The sequence below is a fragment of the Podarcis pityusensis genome (genome assembly GCF_964106645.2).
Source record: "Podarcis pityusensis genome assembly, chromosome: Z".
Taxonomy (NCBI): domain Eukaryota; kingdom Metazoa; phylum Chordata; class Lepidosauria; order Squamata; family Lacertidae; genus Podarcis; species Podarcis pityusensis.
This window is the reverse complement of record NC_138044.1, coordinates 8,026,279-8,035,863: the sequence shown is the minus strand read 5'-3', so window position 1 is coordinate 8,035,863 and position 9,585 is coordinate 8,026,279.

The window sequence follows — 9,585 nt, the reverse complement described above, 5'->3', positions numbered from 1 at the left end:
TCAACATTGTGTTATATCAGCAGCTAAACATTGTGATATTCCGATATATCACGATGTCTGAAATTGGAGATGAGGCATGGAGGTGAGGGAAAGAGCAGACCTGGAGATCCGGCAGGTGGGGTGTGTGCAAATCAGGCATGGGGATGAGGGAAGAAGCAGCTGCAGAGATCGGATGGGTGGCAGGGTTACAGGAAGCAGAGTCACCTCCACTGCACGGTTTCAGTGGGAGGGGATGGGGATGGGGATGGGGCGGTTGCATGGAGCCACTGTCAGCAGGGCAGCCAGCAAAGAAGCTCGTCCACTGTGGCTGCTGCTGCTTTCCTGCTGACTGAGAAAAGCTGCTCCACCTCAAACACAGAATCATAGGTTTAGGAGGGATCCCAAGGGTCATCTAGTTCAACTCCTGCAATGCAGGAATCTCAACTAAAGAATCCCTGGCAGATGATCGTTCAACCTCTGTTTGAAAACCTCCCTTGAAGGACTACCTGCCACGGTCAAACAGCTTTTACCAAGTTCTTCCTAATGGTTAGAATCTCCTTTCCTTCAATTTGAATCCTTTGGTTTGGGTCCTACCCTCTGTAGCAGCAGAAGACTACTTTGCTCTATCTCCCAGGTGACAACAGCCCTTCAGATATTCGAGGATGGCTGTTATGTTATCCCTCAGCCTTCTCTCCTCCAGGCTGAACATACTCAACTCCCACAACCATTCCTCATAACCATTGGTTTCCAGACCCTTTAACATCTTGGTCACCCCCTTCTGCACATGTTCCAGTCATGGTATGGTCCATCTATTTCATTAGGTGAACGTAAAGTTCTGGTGCTGTAGGAGAGAAAGAAAAAACCAAAACTTCTTCCTCCCCCCACCCAACTAGAAATTGCCATAGCCTTCCTTCCCCAACCCCCCAACCATGGCCATTTGGTTCCTTTCCTGCCCCTTTTCCCACAGGTGCCCAATAAACTGCTATTTGTCACTTGCAACCTAAAGGGTAACATATTTAAAAGAAATGAAAATCCAGTCATGCTGACCTGGTTTAGGAATCCAGGCAGTGGGAGTTGGCCCCCTCATATATACAAGTCACATTGTGCTTGCATATGACTGAGGAAATCCAAAGGATCTGTAAAACTCGTTAACTATTCTCCATTTGGAAAACCTTCAGTCACTATAAAATAAACACACACTGGAAGAAATATTTCTCCTGGGTCTTCCCCTTTCTTCACTGTTTATCTCAGATATACGTAAGCTGTTTGACTGTGTGACATTTTTTATTTAAAAATGGAAGGAATATTTTTTTGGTTGAGAGCTTAGTGAAGATAGTGAAGCTTTCGTGAGCCAGCCTAGGCATGATGGTAGGTCTCACTGAGGAATATCAACCTGTCTCAGGACGATACCATTTCATACTGGCTGTGTGGGGAAGTCATATGAATGACTATTACATCTCTCACACACACATACAAAAATCATTGAAGATAGAAGGCAAGCATATCAGGGAGAACGATAGGCTTGAAATTTTCTCCTGAACATGTAAGATCCATTCCCACCCATTTCAGAGTTATAACACTTTAGAATGAAGGAAAGGATTCGTGATAGTGTGCTTTTCCATTTGATAAAACATCAGAATGTAAATTAAACAGTGCCTCGTTAATTTCAATGGAACACAATTCAGCTTGGACTGAATCCAACCAAACAATTTTGCTTATCTGGATGGGGGATAGAGAAGAATGTGTGTAGAAACTAGCCTTCTTGGTATAAAGGTAACATGCTCACTTGTTGCTCCACCCACTTTTGCCTCTGGCCACACCCACCAGTGACATGTCACACTCAGAATGTATTGTGTGGGCTGAGCAAGCTTCCTCATCTTGGTCTTCCTCACAGACTGACAGCAGCTCTCCAGGGTTTCAGACAGGGGTCAGGAGGCGAAAGGGATTGAACGGGGACCTACTGCATGCAAAGCAGATTCTGTCACTGAGCTACAACTCTTCTTTCTGTTGCTACCGTTCACCAGCCTTCTCAGAGTAAGCAGTGCCAGGAGCAAGGAGAAGGAGGAACCTTCTCCTAAGCTGCCAACTGGGCCCAGGGAAAAAGACTAATGAAGGGTGGTAAGAAAGAGGTTTGCCCACTAAGGGAGGAGGACCAGCTGAAAACATGTTGCCCAAGGTTCCCACAACCACCCTCCAGAAAACCACCCCAGGATTCAGGACTGAGAGGAGAAGCTTGGTCTCGGCTCCTTCCACTATCCTCCATTCAGGGTGATCCCTGAAAAGTGGGACAGCACAGATTCTAAATCCCTGTGACCAAACCACAGTCTGCTTCTGGAAAATATCTCCCCATGCCTCCCAACTCCTCTCGTTCACCAGGATTTATGGACAGGAAGTGGGGAGTGCTAAGAACAGTCTGTGTTGTAGCCTGCTGTAAATCTCTGGATCCTCTGAAACAGAAATGGCCTATGCGTGGAGAAGCCACACACAAGGCGACACTCAGCTCTCCCTGTTGCTCTTATGCGCCAGCAAGAAATACAAGCCCTCAACCAACATGCATATATTACTTGTACTGTTGTGGGTTTGGGTTGGAAGAAAGGACAAAGCAGTTTTGTGTTGCCTACTTCCTCTCCCTCCTCTCTCTCTTCACCCCCTGCCCCACTTATCCTGCCTTGTCTCCCTTCCATCTCAGGGAAACTATCCTTCTTTCTTCCCCAGTAGCTGATGATGGGGGTGGTATGGCAGGCTGAGGCCAAGACAAACTGTTAAGTGCTCTGCTTCTTAGTGGTGCCTCTCGAAAAATGCTGACAGATGCTGGACATGAGATCAGAATGAAACTCACTGCCAGAGCGAGGCTTGCGGCCAACCATTGATTCCTTCTTTTTATAGCAGAATCTAAACCTCAGGTTGTGTTCCAAGAAAGAAAAAAAAGGAGTGACATTTGGATAGCCCATGCCTCAATTCTTGTCCCTGTCTCTCAGTCTTCACACCCTCCATCCTTCCTTTCCACAGGCCTCCCCCCCTCCATTTCTCTGCTGTCTTTTGAGGTCTCCCCCCCTCACTTTCTTACATCCCTATTGATATTTCTCCCTTCTCTCTCCCCTCCCCATCTACTTCTTTTCATTTTCCCTTCATCCCATTCCCCCTCCCCCCCTCCCAGCTAACAGGATGTCTGCCCAGGTTCAAATTAGCAAAATAATAGAAGGGGAAAGGCGGTGGGGCTCAGAAGCACAGAGGGGAGCAGCAGAAATGTCTGTCTCTCCCTTTTTGTGTGCAAGAGAAAATGGGATACATTATGGAGGTGAAATGAAGCTGGAGTTGATGGGTCAATATCTTTCCTGCAATTGTGAGACAGAAAAGGAGGCTTGTTCAAAGGGCCCCTCTCGATCTACTCTCCAAGGGCTGTGTTTATAGTTAATTTTTTCATGAGTGAAGAGCTATTGAAAATCGTTGGGTCAAAAGTTGGGGTGGGTGAATCTGTCAATTGCAGTTACTCATTTTCCCCCAATCATAAATTCAGTTCTCTGCATCAGTTTGCGAGGGTGGTCTTTCTGGGGGGAGGATTGGGGGAAAGAAATGGTGAAACTTTGTCCTCCTTTCAGTGTGCATTTCTCTAAATATCCATATTTTTGCAGGCAACTTCCCCCAACACAGCACTTTTTTTGTATGCTATTTTTATTAATATATCCATTTTTACTCACACGTTCCCCTAGTATAAATGCATTTGTGTACACATTATTTGGGTGGATTGTGCCTTACTACATTCAAAAAGGAGAAATACGGCAATCATGGGAGACTTCAACTTCCCCAATATCTGTTGGGACTGAAACTCAGCCAAGAATGTAAGCTCCAACAATTTCCTCCATTGCCTTGCTGACAAATTCATTTCCCAGAAGGTGGTAGAAGCAACAAGGGGATCATTGAACTTGGACCTGGTCCTCATGTACAGGGAGGAACTGATTGGGGAACTGGAAGTACTCAGAAACTTCGGAGGAAGTGATCATGTTCTCCTGGGTTTCATGATATAGAGCCAAGGGGAAACTGTGTGTAGTCGGACACGCACTCTGGACTTTAAGAAGGCCAATTTCAGAACACTTAAGGAGCTACTGGGTGTAACAGTGGCATAGCTAGCCGCTTGGGGGCCTGGGGCAGCACACATGCCCTGTGTGGAGCCTTGCTACTGCTTCCCCCTCAACTGTAGGGTGGCTGAGGGAGAGGTGGTAGGCAGACACAAGCCCCCACGCTGCCGTTTCTGGCAGCTTGGAGCTTGCAGGCAGTCTGCTCGCCACTTCCCCCTCAGCTGTAGGGCAGCAGTCTGAGGGCGAGGCAGCAGGCAGAAGGAAACCCATTCTGCCATTTCAGGCAGCACGTAGCCTGCGGGCATCCGAGGCACTGTGTCACTCCCAGGATAGACACATGGCTCGGGCGTGCTGCAGGGCCTACAGTAAGTGCTGCCTGCTGCGGTGTGGTTCCCCTGTGCCCCCCCCCCCCAGCTATGCCTCTGGGGTGTGACCCAGGTCAGAAATACTCAAAGAGAAGGGAGGCAAAGAAGGATGGGAGTTTCTAAAAGGAGGAATATTGAAGGCCCAAATGCAGAATGAATTCAAATCCCCAGGGCCTGGTGAGCAGCATCCAAGGGTACTAAAGGAACTTGTGGGTGTAATTTCAGAGCCTTTGTCTGTGATCTTTGAGAATTCTTGGCAAACAGGTGAGGTCCCTACAGACTGGAGGTGGGCAAATGTTGTCCCCATCTTCAAAAAGGGGGGAAAGGAAGATCCAGGTAACTACTGACTGGTGAGCTTGACATCGATACAGGGAAGGTCCTATAACAGATAATTCAATAGTCAGTTTGTGTACATTTAGAATAGGATGCTGTGATTACTAAGACCCAACATGGGTTTCTCAAAAATAAGTCATGCCAGACCAATCTCATTTCTTTTTTTGATGGAATTACAAACTTGGTGGATCAGGGGAATGCTGTGGACATGGTATATCTTGATTCCAGTAAAGCTTTTGACAAAATCCCCCATGATGTTCTCATGAGGAAGCTGGTAAAATGTGGATTGAATGAGGTAACTGTTAGGTGGATTTGGTTGACTGACCAAACCCAAAGAGTACTCATTAATGGTTCCTCGTCATCCTGGGAAAAATTGACAAGTGGGGTGCCTCAGGGTTTTGTCCTGGGCCCGTTGTTGTTCAATGTCTTTATGAATGACTTGGACAAAGGAATTGAGGGGATGTTCATCAAATTTGCAGATGATACCAAACTGGGAGTGGTAGCTAATGTCAGGAGAGATGGCTCATTGGAGTAAACTCTCCTTTACTGGCCTGTGAGGTGGTTCTTGATTTCAACTCCCAGTAATGAAATTTGGCCCATCATCTGCAAATGTCTGATTTCGGGGAGGGGATGGGGAGAGGTACTTGGGTTATTGCTAGAATGCAATATTTACTTTCTGTCCTTATTGACTCTAATTTAAGATGTTTAGGGGCTATGATGTAATAATGTACATGGTCACCAACTTTTATTCTTACAACTTCTTGAGATAGGTATGTTTGGTTAAGACATTGTGTCTAACCATGAATCAATTAACTTAATGGATGAAAACTGGGTCTACTCATTCCTACATCATATTAGTGTTAACAAGCAACCATTGAGAGACAAGAAAGGCATTCTGAAGTCCCCCCGCTCTCTCATTTGAATCTGAACCAGCCAGCCACATGACCTTTTCTAGCCAATGCCTACTGAGGATTTTAAAGAACTAATATCTTCCACAGATCGCTCTAATTGGTCCCCTATAATTGGACCCCAACAATGCTAATTCAAAGCTCTGTTGGAGGATAGAGTTATGATTACTGTTCACCATCACTCATAGCATCTTTCAGGGTAGGACTTGCTTCTCAAAGAACAGAGAGCATTGGGATGCCAAATCCACACTGCCAAAATAGAAGCATAAACCACAGCATTTGGGCATAGCCTGTGAAATACTAATTGGCCAGTAGAAACATGTGACCACCACAACCTTGCCTTTGGGGCTGATTTATTCATGTCTTTGTCAGCCAGGAACCACTGAGGCAGCCAGCTCAGAGATTTAATACTAGGAGACCATTTGGCATTCTCTGAAAGTATCTTCAGAGATGGAGGGACTCAGTCTGGCCAAATTCATTAGCATTCAGATTATAACATAAAGGAAAACCCTCGTTAAAAACAAAAAAAACCACCCTTCCTAGAAAGAAGCTAATTTAAGCATCCAGGAGCCAAACTAGGCATTAGGATGAATGCATTGTCGCATTTCATGTCCCATGTTCTTTTTAAAGAAGAATCATGTGAAACCTGTAACAAAATGCTGTAGTGTGGAATGATCTTCTTCATGGTTCAAGCCAGTCATACTCTCTTCCAGAATAAAGGTAAAGGTACCCCTGCCCGTACGGGCCAGTCTTGACAGACTCTAGGGTTGTGCGCCCATCTCACTCAAGAGGCCAGGGGCCAGCGCTGTCCGGAGACACTTCCGGGTCACGTGGCCAGCGTGACAAAGCCACATCTGGTGAGCCAGCGCAGCACACGGAAACGCCGTTTACCTTCCCACCAGTAAGCGGTCCCTATTTATCTACTTGCACCCGGAGACTTCCGGGGGAGGCGCCTCTAGCAATGGCAGAATTCTTCTGACCAGGAGGAATCTGCTCCGTGGAAATCTGGGTCTGGCTGCCACGGCGAAGGCGGAGACCCATTAAAATCACAGGTGGGAGAAGCCTGTGAATGTGGGATTCGGCGGGCACCTTTTGCGCCTCCCCCACTCGCGGGGAACCCCGGTTTTTGGGGCTCCGGAGCGACGTGGGGTGAGCGGCGCGGTGCATCGAATCGTCTGCTTCTTCCACAGAGCGAAGCCACATAGCTGTTGCCGGAGAGCGCTGACCTTTTCCTGTGGACAATTTGACTTTAAAGTAATTACCCGTGAGTAGAGCTGAAACGGAAGAATTGGATCTCTAAAAGTTTAATTTGGTATCGTAACGGGGAGGTTCAAAACAGGAAGTCCGCCTTCCTTTTTGTAAATAGACTGAGGCAACGAAGTTGCAAGCTGGAGTCCTGGAAGGTCTTTTGTAAAAGATCAAATTTCCAACGGTAAAGAACATTAAACCCCCTCTTGGAGGCAGGAGAAGAGAGGGGGAAGTTGCGGATTGAGTATGCCTGCGGAAGAGAGCGAAGAGGCTTAAAACACTGCCGCTCTGACCCTGGAAACGGGCTGCTAGTAAGACTGATGTTGTTTTTTGTTGTTGTTGTTGTTTTTTGGAATGTTCATTGACAGCTAGCTAAATAAGAGAAATACATTGTTTCTACTGTTTCAGGTTGTTTTTAAAAAAGGAGGAAAGTAACTGAAAATTGAAATTAACTTCGGATTATTGAAACTGTGTTTAAAAGAGGACATATTGACCGATACAAATACAGCCTGTTTTCCCCTAGTGGAAGCTTTTGAAATTGGTTACTTTATAGGAGCTGGGCTAGGGGAATTTCCAGCTGCAAGATAAGAAAAGTGTGAGACTTTGGAATTGACCTTGAATCTCTTAAGTGTTATGGCAAACGGAAAGGAAAAAACAGACGGGATGTCGACAGAGGAGGCCTTAGTGGCTGCATTATTGAAAACAAACGATTCGCTGGAACAACTCCATAAGAAAACAGATGCGATAAATGTGAAACTGGATGTTGCAAATATTGAAACTGATTTAATTGTAGAAAGTTTAAATAATTTGGGACAAAAGGTGAATACCAATTCAGAAACCACCCAGAAACTGATACAGGAATCTACTCTGATACGGCAAACTGCGGATGAAGTCAGGGAAAAAACCCTTGCTGCTGAACTTAAGGTGGTACAACTGGAGAGGAGAGTCCCATCCATACAAAGACAACTTGATGAACATAAGCTGACATTCGTTATGATTGAACTTAAAGAAGAACGGATGAATTTGAGGACCAGAGCCCTATCTGAATTGGAAAAGGAAAGCCTGACAGAGTTTCAGGAGGCGACAGGACTAACATTGGTTGAGAATGTTTTGGTATGACTGCATTGGTATGACTCAGCATTTGGGGGAAACTGTTTTTGGTTCCCTAAATACTCCAAGGAATGCTTTGCTGATATGCTGCTGGTAAGGATGGACTGTAAGGGGGCACTTTCATTAACCCAAAATAGTAGAAAGTTTTGTGTCGGGGGAGGGGACACACACACATACACACCCCTTTCTGGGGACTTCCGACCAGGCAAGATGGCGGTGGCCATGGGCTCAGCAAGAGGGACTGTGAAGGGACTAGCAACATTGGCTAGGGGGTTAAGCTGGCCCCAGCACTGCTGAGAACATTGTCGCTGCCACTGCACATGGAAGGGATCTGGGGAGGCCTAGCAGGAGAGCCAGAGATGCAATGCAGAGGCAGCCCCCTAACAATCTCAGCCTGTGCGACTGACACTGTCCCAGTGACCCCCCGAGGAGCTGGACAGCGGAGCTCACATTTGCCCCCGCTCTGGATTGAGCAGCTTTTGAGCTGCCATCACAGCTGCTGCCACCCCCGCAGGAGGATGGCTAGAAGGGAACAGGAGAGCTGAGGAGTCTGGGCAGGAGTGCACCAACCAGACAAAACCCAACCCTGAAACAGCCCTATCAGTGGCTGGCATGGGGGGGGGAAGGGGCAGGGGTCCCCAAGAGACCATTGCTCTGAGTCTTGCTCTGTGGAGAGACGGGCACTGTGAGGGCCTTTTCTCTGCCAGAAGAGGGATGCTGGTGGCAAACAGCGGTGAGCACTGGGGGAGTGGGAAATGGTGGTGCCCCCATGAGGGGGGGCTCACCTGACAAAGGCTTCCACCTGAGGATGTTACCCAGCCCTGATCTACGACCCTGATCTCTAAGCCTCGTAATTCCCTAATGTGGTGAAAGCCATCCTTAGGTGGGTGCGCTCTGTATTAGAGGGAGACTTACACAAAAAATAAGAAAAATAATGACATGACACACACACACACTAATTATTATTATTTTATTAGGAGGGAAGCCCCATTCTTCTTTTAACTATTCACTTTTACTCTATTTTCAGTTTTTTCTTAATTATCACCCCTCCCCCCTTCTTTTTTACATTCTTTTTTTATTATTATCATTACTACCATTGTTATTACTTTTTCTTTCTACCTTTTTTATCACCATTAGCATCATTATTATTACCAATGCATGAATTTCCCTAGCCCCCGCCCCCCTCACCCATCCACTCCACCACATCAGAGAGACAGGAGAAACCTGTGTTAGTTGAACAGTGAAATAAACCAGAATTCTGAACCAGGGAGAAAAATAACTTCAAACTAAAAGTGTGTGTGTGTGTGTGTGTGTGTGTGTTTTATTTCACATTTTAACTTGAATCTATATTTTGATTTTTGATTTTCGACTTTAGATTCATAATTTTTACTTTTTAACTTCACCTCCCATTTTTAACCCAACTCTCTACCATAACTTTTGACTTTCATCTTTAGATTCCTATCCTTCCCCTTATTCTTGTACCCTTTATTTGCACATCTTTCTTCTTATTTCAGTATTTTCCATATGCGCGGGTACACACAGACACACACATACAATTCTCTACCA